Raw genomic sequence first — 11611 nt, forward strand, 5'->3', positions numbered from 1 at the left:
TCAAATTAAGTGTATGATATATCAAATTCAAGCTTGAGGTGTCTAGTTCATGGTATAAAATTTGAGAGAATGTGAGTGAGTGGTTTTTCTGCAGTAATTCGTGGAGGGCAGGATGTTTGGAGCTGTTTTGGGGTTGGTTGACTGTTTTGCTTGTCCAACTTCAAACGGCGATATTCGGAGCAAACGAGGTCGAAATGACTCGTGTGATTGTTAATTGGAAAGGTATTTAAGTAAGAAAAAAAGATAGCTAAAGAGGAAGGACTGGTTTTGTAACATCCCACTTAATTAGTAAAATATATAATTGGTTTTGTAACATCCCACTTATGAGCAATGCATACTTTGATTTCGAATTATATGGCTACTAGAGTGGAATTAAGATTGAGTTGGGAAATTATTAGAATTATGATGATAGGGAGAATTTATATTAGGCATGTGAAACGCTTGTGATAAATATAAAAATAAATTAATAGTAACATTTATAAGGATTAAAAATAATTAAAAGGTATGGAAATTTATAGACTAATGGGCTGGTCATAAAACAACAAAAGTATTGGATTTAAACAAGTTGGACTCACACCCCTTGTGGAGGTCGACGACCCAAATGGCTTAGGGGTGGGTTGATTCAGCCCAAACTCTTCACTCCTTACCCTAATCCCATCTCATCTTAAGAAATTCCATCAAGGCAGCCTTCCATTGGCTTGCAATCTCCACATGGCAAGAACCTCACCTTCTCTCCTTTGGTGCGCTTAGGATAGTGAAAAAGGAAACAGAAATTCTGATTAAGCTCCTTTTGTTAAACCAAGTCAGCCTTCCCCTTGTCCCCTTATCACATGCGGTTGAGAGTGTAAAAAGGGAACTGATAACTTGCTGCCTTAGATAAACCATTCAGCTTTAATTCAAACTCCTTCTACCTTTCTACATGCAACCAATAGGAATAGGGAAGTCAGATTGCATGCATCACAATTGGGCAAAATTGCCAACCTCATTTCCACCCTTTGAATGCATAAGAGAGAGAGAGGGTTGGTAATAAAAAAATTCTGATCTTGGGTCTACTTTAAATCAGCTCACTCAATCTTATTTCTCCCCTCATCAAGCGCTGTTATAGTGGATTAAGATAGGGAAAACACTTTGAGGAAACAGAACCTTATACAGCCACCCTCTACACCCACTTTGTGCGCACCCTTGGATTAAGAGAGTAGTAAGCCTTCTTGTCTTCCTTTCTAAAAAAAAAAAACTCAGCACCTTCATCCCCCTTAAACCATGACACAAACAGTGAATGAACACCATGAAATAACTTCACATTCCCTCCCTATGTTCTGCCTCAAAATTGTGGAGCTTCTAAGGGATGTATCAGGATTTTAATCACATTTTGTCTATCTTTCCCTTGCTCGGTTGTGCACCATTATCCTAAGAGGTAATATGTTGCCTCTGTTTCGTTGTTACTCATGATTCTTGCGTCCCCTTATTACTTTTGGTTGGAGGAGATATTCTGTCGTACATAGCAACTAACTTAAGCTGATCTTTCCCTCCTCATTCTTGCGCGCGGTCACCATTTAGAAGTGTGGAGCTTGCTATTTCGTGGAGCTTGAAAGGCAGTGATGTTATTCCTTATTCCATTCGTGAAGTATGATAGGAAGTGGTCTTTATATTTTCAGCCATCATTATTTCTGCCATATTGAGTCTTTGGGTCGTATCTTGAAAACATGAAGAGAATAATTTAGAATCGATAGTATAATTAAACTTTGGGCTGTTTGGGGTAACTTGATATACCTCTAAATCTTTATCAATCAAAATGTTAAGAGCAGTATGTCTAGAACCCTCTCTTGTAGCGCACCTTTAAGGGAGTAGATGAGTTTTGAAATAAATCATCTTTGATGTTTAGTTTATATAAAATCGATTCTGCCTTGTTAAATCTTGTTATGAACCAAGTTTTATTTAACTTGAATGTACAGCTTGAGCTTAGGTTTTCCTTCACGCACCGTTGGCATGGTTTAGCTAAAAAATTTATTAAACGTCGTGAGCCCTTGTATGTTTAAACCGGTTCTGTTTTGGTGCTGCCTTAATGTGTACTAAGTCGCATTTAAATTATATAGACAACAAGGTAGTAGGATAATTGACCAAAATGCCACTGTTCACCAACTTTTTTACCTAAATGCCACGCGAATAGTGTTATTTCCCAATCTGCCACGGGGGCAAGTTCGCTTCCGACACAGGCGAACTCGGTTTGCTAACGTGTCACATTTTTAGTGGATAACAAGTATCAAATTTTTTAAAAAAAAATAAAAAAATGAAGGTTGCCTTTATGGTAGGCGAATTTAGTTAAAAACAGAGGTCGCCAGTGTCAGAAGCGAACTCTGACACCACCAGCTTCCTGACACATCATCATGCATAGTTCGCTACTGCTGCAAGCGACCTTGCCTGCGTGGCAGTTTGAAAAATTAGTTCAGGAGCGTGGCATTTAGGTAAATTTGTGTGGGAACTGTGGCACAATGGTCACTGTTCCAAGGTAGTAGGCCCTCTTTTGCGCAACTATTAAGTAAAGAAGTAGAAATTGTACGAATTAAAACTTAAGGACATTTTTGGTGTCCAAACCGAGTGGGGTAAAGAGTAATTCGAAGTCAGAATAAATTTTTGGGGAAAGAACATTGATGGCCGAATGGGGTACATGAGCTTTTAAGCTTGGAAATTTGTTGGTAAATTATGGGAATGGCTGGAACGTATTCTGATTTTGTTGTAATGTATATTAGGTGCGCATTTTCCCGTGAGTTAGTGGATCTTTTGCTGCTGCCCGGTAAATTGATTGTGATGTGTAAGGTAAGTGTTAGGTGGTATTACCTAATGTGACTGTTGACTAGTGTATAAAATTGTGACATGTTGCCACATGTGCCTAATAATTCTTCTGCCATTTATGATGAAAGTATTCTACCTATGTCTTGATGGTAATTTTGTTATGAGGTAAAACTGTTATATGGTAGCTTGAAGAATATGTTATGATACTGATGATTTAGTCATGCACAATTACATCATACCACATCTGTTTTTTTGTTGGCGTGTGAAAGCATAGCATGGCATACGTTCATAAATTTCATGTTGCATCGGCTAATAATAATATCTATATAAACATGCATTCGTTTGGGCACGCATCATATAGGCGTCCCTTCGGTACCAGGGTATGGGACACTTGGCTTCCGTCCGCATAGGCCACAGTTGGAATTCACCTTTGAGGGAGCCATTATGGAATATCCACTGTGTATGTTGTACGTGCACGACGGTGCTATGACGTACTTTATGATGGCGTTATATACGCACTATGAAATGTTAAGAATTATCAGGAAAAGGAAATGTTGATGCGACTGTTTATAATTTTGTGCTTAGTTTAACACTGTTGCATTATTGGTTTTGCTATCACACTACTGGGATTTTTCTCACCCCTTTGGGGCTGCTATTTTTATAAAATGGCAGGAGGACGGAAGAGCATATGAAGACATGATTTTATGGATATTTGCTGTGTGTGCTGTTGTTTGGACTTTTTGCTATTGCTACTTATTTGATGGATGACTGTATTAATTGGACAAGTTTATATTACTGTTGGATTATGATTTTATTACTGTTTTTAATACTTTTATGATTAGTTGGTATTTTGGGAACAATTTCTAGAAACGTTTTGCGAAAACAATTTCTGACGTTTTATTAAGTGCTGAATTTCAAACAGCCTTGCGAGCACTTTGCGAGTTATGTTTTGAGGGGCAAACGAACTTCGATTTACTGTTATTTTATATGCACGCGAAGCCCCAGACGTGCTCTTTCCAAATTATATGGAAGATTTTTGTGAATCTTCGAAACTGATTTTATACGAATTTTTAAAGATAGCAAGGTCTACTAGGAAATTAATATTTATAGCAAGTTAAGAATTTTTTGGAAAGTATACTGTGATTTTTGTTAAGTAACTCGATTTCAACTCAATTTTTAATTGGCAATATCAAAATGATTTTTTTCAGTATTTAAAATAGGACGAAAGAACTCTAATCCCGCTTAGCAAACAACTCTCTTGGATGCATACAAGGGAGGGTGTTACACTAATTGGTATCAGAGCAGTTTTGGTTCATGGTGTCCGTTTTTTATTGAATTGTTTGCTGCTTGCTGAATTGCTTGATGACTGTAAAATACTTGTTTCTTGCTGTATGATAAATTATTTAAATTGTTAGAGATATATTAATTTTTATTATACGACTGTTAGAAATATACAGTGATAGGGACAAATGCATTGTTAACTTATCTGAATTGAACTCGAGTACCTACTTGGGATTGCTGTCATAAATAGCTTGTAGTGAGTCTGATCAGCTCATTTTGTGGTATTGTGAGTGTAGAAACATGGCAGGTACCCGCGGTTCTACTCAGGGAAGAATAGGCATTGCACCTGACGACCTCATCACTACCGTCGGGGGGATTGGCTACTTTTGTCCAAAACATGAGTCAAGAGTGGCGAGAATATAGGCATCAAAACCTGAATCCACCCCAGATGCAGGACAACGCTGAGGAAATTGCCAGAAGGAGGTTGAAAGACTTCCACAACTTTCAACCACCTACATTCGAAGGTGGAGATGATCCCGAGGCTGCAGCAAGATGGTTGCAGATGATCGAGCACATATTTGAGCGGATGAGATGCCCTAAAGCTCAGAAGACAGATTATGCATTGTACTAGCTGATTGGAGAAACATGACTTGGTGGACCGGTGCGAGGGCGCTGCTGCGAGCTCAAAATGTTGATCTGACTTGGGTCGTGTTCAGACGGGTTTTTCTGGACAAGTATTTTCCGAAGGCGATGAGAAGAATGAAACACACTGAGTTGCTGGCACTGCGACAGAATAATATGACTGTCAATGAATATATTGCGAAGTTTGCGCAGCTGATAGAATATACAAACTTTGACCGAAACATCTATGACGAAGAATGGCAAGTGGAGAAATTTGAAAGTGGATTGCACCCAGAGATCCGAAAGCTCATGCTGACTACAGCTAATCGTACTCTGCCGGAACTAATTAATCAGAGTCGGCAAGCGGAAGAGATCATCAAGGAAGCAAAGAATCTGAATAGGCAGCCGATGCAATCTCAAGGAGGAAGTAAGGTGGACAGGGTCTTCAGAAAGATTACCGGGATGAATAAAGGCAAAGGTCCGCAGTTGCAGGCGCAGAATGGAAGCTTCAAGAGAAATAATCCTCCTGGTCAATCATCAGCCGGACGTCAAGGTCCCGATGCTTGTCCTACTTGCGGAAAGAATCATGCTGGAGTCTGTCGATGTGGAAGCAATTCATGTTACAGGTGTGGTCAGCCAGGACATTTTGCTTATGAATGCCCTCAAAATTCTAATCAGCCTTCTACTCAAGCTCGGGTGTTCACTCTCGATGCAAACGAAGCTCAGAAGTATCCTAATCTGATTCGAGGTAATGTAATTCTGAATGGCTATCCAATATCTGTTATTTTTTATTCTGGCAGGTTCTTTTATGGCGAAACACACTACTATGAGAATAGGCATCACCCCAGCTCCGTTACCTTATGAATTGAACATCAGTACTCCTACGGGGGAATCATGTACGGCCTCAGAGATCTGCAGAGGTATTATTTTGCAATTTGAAGGAAACACTTATACAATGAATTTTGTGGTTCTACCGGTATTCAATTTTGAGGTGATTATCGATATGGACTGGTTAACGGAGAACAGGATAACATTGGACTGTCGAGCAGGTAAAGTCGTGGTTCCTCCAAGAAATGGTAATTTTTAGTCTCTTTCTATTATTTCTTTGTTACAAGTTAGAAAAGAGCTCCTTCGGGGAGCTGCAGGATATCTGTTGTTGATTGAGTCTGAGACTTCGGTTGACAACCAAATTCTGAATGTTCCTGTCGTTAATGAATTCGAGGAGGTGTTCCCCGATGAAATTTCTCGATTACCTCCTCATCGGGAAATTGAATTCCCCATTGAACTTATTCCCGAAGTTGGACCTATTTCCATTGCTCCGTATCGTATGGCACCTTTGGAACTTCGGGAGTTGAAGAAAAAGATAGAAGAGCTGCTGGCAAAAGAATTCATTAGACCCAGTACTTCGTCATGGGGTGCTCCAGCAATTTTGATTAAGAAGAAGGATTGTAGTCTACATCTGTGTGTGGATTATCGTCAATTGAACAAAGTGACTGTGAAGAATAAGAATCCGCTCCCGAGGATCGATGATTTGATGGACCAGCTAAGAGGTGCCAGAGTCTTTTCCAAAATAGACTTAAGATTGGGATACCATCAGATCTGGGTCAAACCGGAGGATATTCCGAAAACAGCCTTTAGGACTCGATATGGGCACTATGAATATCAGGTGATTCCGTTCGGACTTACGAATGCTCTGGCAGTATTCATGGATTATATGAACCGCATCTTCCGCCCATTCCTGGATCAGTTTGTTATTGTGTTTATCGATGACATTATGATTTATTCCCTCAAAGAAGAACTGCATGCGGAACATTTAAGGATAGTTTTACAGATCCTTAAGGAGAAGCAGCTGTATGCGAAGTGGTCCAAGTGTGAGTTTTGGCTTAGTGAAGTCCAGTTTCTGAGCCACATAATTTCTGCAGAAGGTATTGCAGTGGACCCCAGCAAAGTTGAAGCTGTCATGAATTGGGAACGACCCAGGACCGTTACTGAATTACAAAGTTTCTTGGGTCTAGCAGGCTATTATCGAAGGTTTATCCAAAATTTCTCGCGATTAGTACAGCCTCTTACCCGTCTCACTCGGAAGGATGTACCTTTTGAGTGGACTGAGGATTGTGAAGAATGTTTCCTGGAGCTGAAGAATAGATTGACGAGTGCTCCGATACTTACCATTCCAGATCCAACTAGAAAGTTTGAAGTATACTGTGATACGTCCTTGAAAAGACTAGGCTGTGTATTGATGCAGGACCAGATGGTTGTAGCCTATGCCTCCCGGCAATTGAAGTCTCATGAAGAAAATTATTCGACGCATGATCTGGAGTTAGCAGCCATAGTGTTCGCGCTGAAAATCCGGAGGCATTATTTGTATGGTTCACAGTTTGATGTGTTCAGCGATCATAAGAGCCTAAAATACATGTTCGATCAGAAGGAGTTAAATATGAGGCAACAACGGTGGATGGAATTCTTAAAAGACTATGAGTTTGAACTGAAATACCACCTAGGCAAAGCAAACGTGGTAGCTGACGCTTTGAGTCGAAAGACTCTGCACACTGCAACTCTGATGATAGAAGAGCTTAAATTATTTGAGGCTTTCCGAGATACAAATCTGTCTGTTGTTAAAAAGAGGCGTAGTATAAGGTTGGGCAGTGTAAGAATTGAGAATGAGTTACTCCATAGAATCAAGGAGGCTTAGAGGGATGAGGAGCTCGTTCATAGTTTGGCTGGTATCCAAGACGTAGTATGGGATGCGAATGAAATGTTGAGATTCCAAGGTCGGTTAATAGTGCCGAATGAAGAATTGAAGCAAGAAGTTTTGCAGGAGGCTCATAAAGGAAATTATGCCGTTCATCCTGGATCCACAAAGATGTATCATGACTTGAAGACTTCGTTCTGGTGGCCAGGTATGAAACATGATGTTGCGGAGTATGTAGCTCGGTGCCTTACTTGTCAGAAGGTGAAATATGAACATCAGAAGCCTTCGGGACTTCTTCAACCCCTGGAGACTCTCGAATGGAAGTGGGATAGTATTGCTATGGATTTTGTAGTTGGACTTCCTCGGACACGGGAAGGATATGATGCCATTTGGGTAATTGTTGATCGGTTGAAAAAATCAGCTCATTTCTTATGTATTCGAATGACGTACAATACAGAGAAGCTTGCCAGGATTTATCTTCGGAAAATTATAAAGCTGCATGGAGTTCCTACCAGTATTGTCAGTGATCGTGATCCCATGTTCACCTCTAAGTTCTGGGAGTCGTTTCAACGAGCTCTCGGAACCCATTTGAAGTTGAGCACGACGTATCATCCGCAACCAGATGGCAAGACAGAACACACCATTCAGGTTCTAGAGGATATGTTGCGGGCATGTATCTTAGATCAAGGAGGCAGTTGGGACAAATATCTTCCCTTGGTAGAGTTTGCATATAACAACAGTTATCATGCCAGTATTCGGATGGCACCGTATGAAGCTTTGTACGGAAGGAAATGTAGATCCCCTTTGTGTTGGGTTGAAGTTGGCAAGAGGAGTATATTGGGGGCCGATATGATTCAAGAAACATCTGAGCAGGTACAGAAGATTAAAGAAAATATGCAGCGGGCCCAGGAGAGGCAGAAAAGTTATTATGACAATCGTCATAGCCCCTTATCTTTTGAAGTTGGAGACCATGTACTTTTAATGATCACACCCTCATCAGGGCTCGGCAGGAGAGTGGGAGTGAAGAAATTAAGTCTGCGGTACTTGGGGCCTTATCTTATTTTGGACAGGATTGAAGAATCAGCTTACCGGTTGGCGTTACCGCCTAATCTGTCAGGGATTCATGATGTATTCCATGTGTCGCAGTTGAGGAGATATCTTTCTGATCCATCTCATGTGTTACAACCGGAAGAAGTAGAGCTAAGAGAGAATCTGACATATCATGTTCGGCTGTACCAAATTCTTGAGAGATCGGTTAAAACAACTCTGTTCCAAGGAGATACCCCTGGTGAAAGTGTTGTGGAACAACAAATCGGCATATGAAGCCACTTGGGAGCGCGAGGACGACATTCGGAATAGCTAACCATAACTTTTTAATTAGTAGGTAAGTCTAATTTTGTGGACAAAATTCTATTTTGGTGGGGAGAGTGTAACATCCCACGTAATTAGTAAAATATATAATTGCTTTGAGGAATATTGATACTTACGTTAAATTCGAGTTATGAGCAATGCATACTTTGATTTCGAATTATATGGCTACTAGAGTGGAAATAAGATTGAGTTGGGAAATTATTAGAATTATGATGATAGGGAGAATTTATATTAGGCATGTGAAACGCTTGTGATAAATATATAAATAAATTAATAGTAACATTTATAAGGATTAAAAATAATTAAAAGGTATGGAAATTTATAGACTAATGGGCTGGTCATAAAACAACAAAAGTATTGGATTTAAACAAGTTGGACTCACACCCCTTGTGGAGGTCGACGACCCATATGGCTTAGCGGTGGGTTGATTCAACCCAAACTCTTCACTCCTTGCCCTAATCCCATCTCATCTTAAGAAATTCCATCAAGGCAGCCTTCCATTGGCTTGCAATCTCCACATGGCAAGAACCACACCTTCTCTCCTTTGGTGCGCTTAGGATAGTGAAAAAGGAAACAAAAATTCTGATTAAGCTCCTTTTGTTAAACCAAGTCAGCCTTCCCCTTGTCCCCTTATCACATGCGCTTGAGAGTGTAAAAAGGAACTGATAACTTGCTGCCTTAGATAAACCATTCAGCTTTAATTCAAACTCCTTCTACCTTTCTACATGCAACCAATAGGAATAGGGAAGTCAGATTGCATGCATCACAATTGGGCAAAATTGCCAACCTCATTTCCACCCTTTGAATGCATAAGAGAGAGAGAGGGTTGGTAATAAAAAAATTCTGATCTTGGGTCTACTTTAAATCAGCTCACTCAATCTTATTTCTCCCCTCATCAAGCGCTGTTATAGTGGATTAAGATAGGGAAAACACTTTGAGGAAACAGAACCTTATACAGCCACCCTCTACACCCACTTTGTGCGCACCCTTGGATTAAGAGAGTAGTAAGCCTTCTTGTCTTCCTTTCTAAAAAAAAAACTCAGCACCTTCATCCCCCTTAAACCGTGACACAAACAGTTAATGAACACCAAGAAATAACTTCACATTCCCTCCCTATGTTCTGCCTCAAAACCATGGAGCTTCTTAGGAATGTATCAGGATTTTAATCACATTTTGTCTCTCTTTCCCTTGCTCGGTTGTGCACCATTATCCTAAGAGGTAATATGTTGCCTCTGTTTCGTTGTTACTCATGATTCTTGCGTCCCCTTATTACTTTTGGTTGGAGGAGATATTTTGTCGTACATAGCAACTAACTTAAGCTGATCTTTCCCTCCTCATTCTTGCGCGCGGTCACCATTTAGAAGTGTGGAGCTTGCTGTTTCGTGGAGCTTGAAAGGCAGTGGTGTTATTCCTTATTCCATTCGGTTTTCTTGTGCTTGCAAGAGGTAGGCACAAAACCCCTTCTTCTTTCTCTGGTTCAAATCGTGAAGTATGATAGGAAGTGGTCTTTATATTTTCAGCCATCATTATTTCTACCATATTGAGTCCTTGGGTCGTATCTTGAAAACATGAAGAGAATAATTTAGAATCGAATGTATAATTAAACTTTGGGCTGTTTGGGGTAACTTGATATACCTCTAAATCTTTATCAATCAAAATGTTAAGAGCAGCATGTCTAGAACCCTTTCTTGTAGCGCACCTTTAAGGGAGTAGATGAGTTTTGAAATAAATCATCTTTGATGTTTAGTTTATATAAAATCGATTCTGCCTTGTTAAATCTTGTTATGAACCAAGTTTTATTTAACTTAAATGTACAGCTTGAGCTTAGGTTTTCCTTCACGCATCGTTGGCATGGTTTAGCTAAAAAATTTATTAAACGTTGTGAGCCCTTGTATGTTGAAACCGGTTCTGTTTTGTTGCATCCTTAATGTGTACTAAGTCGCATTTAAATTATATAGACAACAAGGTAGTAGGCCCTCTTTTGCGCAACTATTGAGTAAAGAAGTAGAAATTGTACGAATTAAAACTTAAGGACATTTTTGGTGTCCAAACCGAGTCTGCTTTGTTTGGGAACGTTAAGAAAACCCTGCTATTTAATAATTGGTAAAGAGTAATTCAAAGTCAGAATAATTTTTGGGGAATGAACATTGATGGCCGAATGGGGTACATGAGCTTTTAAGCCTGGAAATTTGTTGGTAAATTATGGGAATGGCTGGAACGTATTCTGATTTTGTTGTAATGTATATTAGGTGCGCATTTTCCCGTGAGTTAGTAGATCTTTCGTTGCTGCCTGGTAAATTGATTGTGACGTGTAAGGTAAGTGTTAGGTGGTATTACCTAATGTGACTGTTGACTAGTGCATAAAATTGTGACATGTTGCCACATGTGCCTAATAATTCTTCTGCCATTTATGATGAAAGTATTCTACCTATGTCTTGATGGTAATTTTGTTATGAGGTAAAACTGTTATATGGTAGCTTGAAGAATATGTTATGAAACTGATGATTTAGTCATGGACAATTACATTATACCGCATCTGCTTTTTTGTTGGCGTGTGAAAGCATAGCATGGCTTACGTGCATAAATTTCATGTTGCATCGGCTAATAATAATATCTATATAAATATGCATTCGTTTGAGCACGCATCATATAGGCATCCCTTCGGTACTAGGGTATGGGACACTTGGCTTCCGTCCGCATAGGCCACAGTTGGAATTCATCTTTGAGGGAGCCATTATGGAATATCCACTGTGTATGTTGTACGTGCACGACGGTGCTATGACGTACTTTATGATGGCGTTATATACGCACTATGAAATGTTAAGAATTATCAGGAAAAGGAAATGTTGATGCGAC

This window comes from Gastrolobium bilobum, unplaced genomic scaffold, assembly GCF_033153095.1.
Source record: "Gastrolobium bilobum isolate Gb01-03AN ecotype WA unplaced genomic scaffold, APGP_CSIRO_Gbil_v1 utg41106, whole genome shotgun sequence".
Lineage (NCBI taxonomy): Eukaryota > Viridiplantae > Streptophyta > Magnoliopsida > Fabales > Fabaceae > Gastrolobium > Gastrolobium bilobum.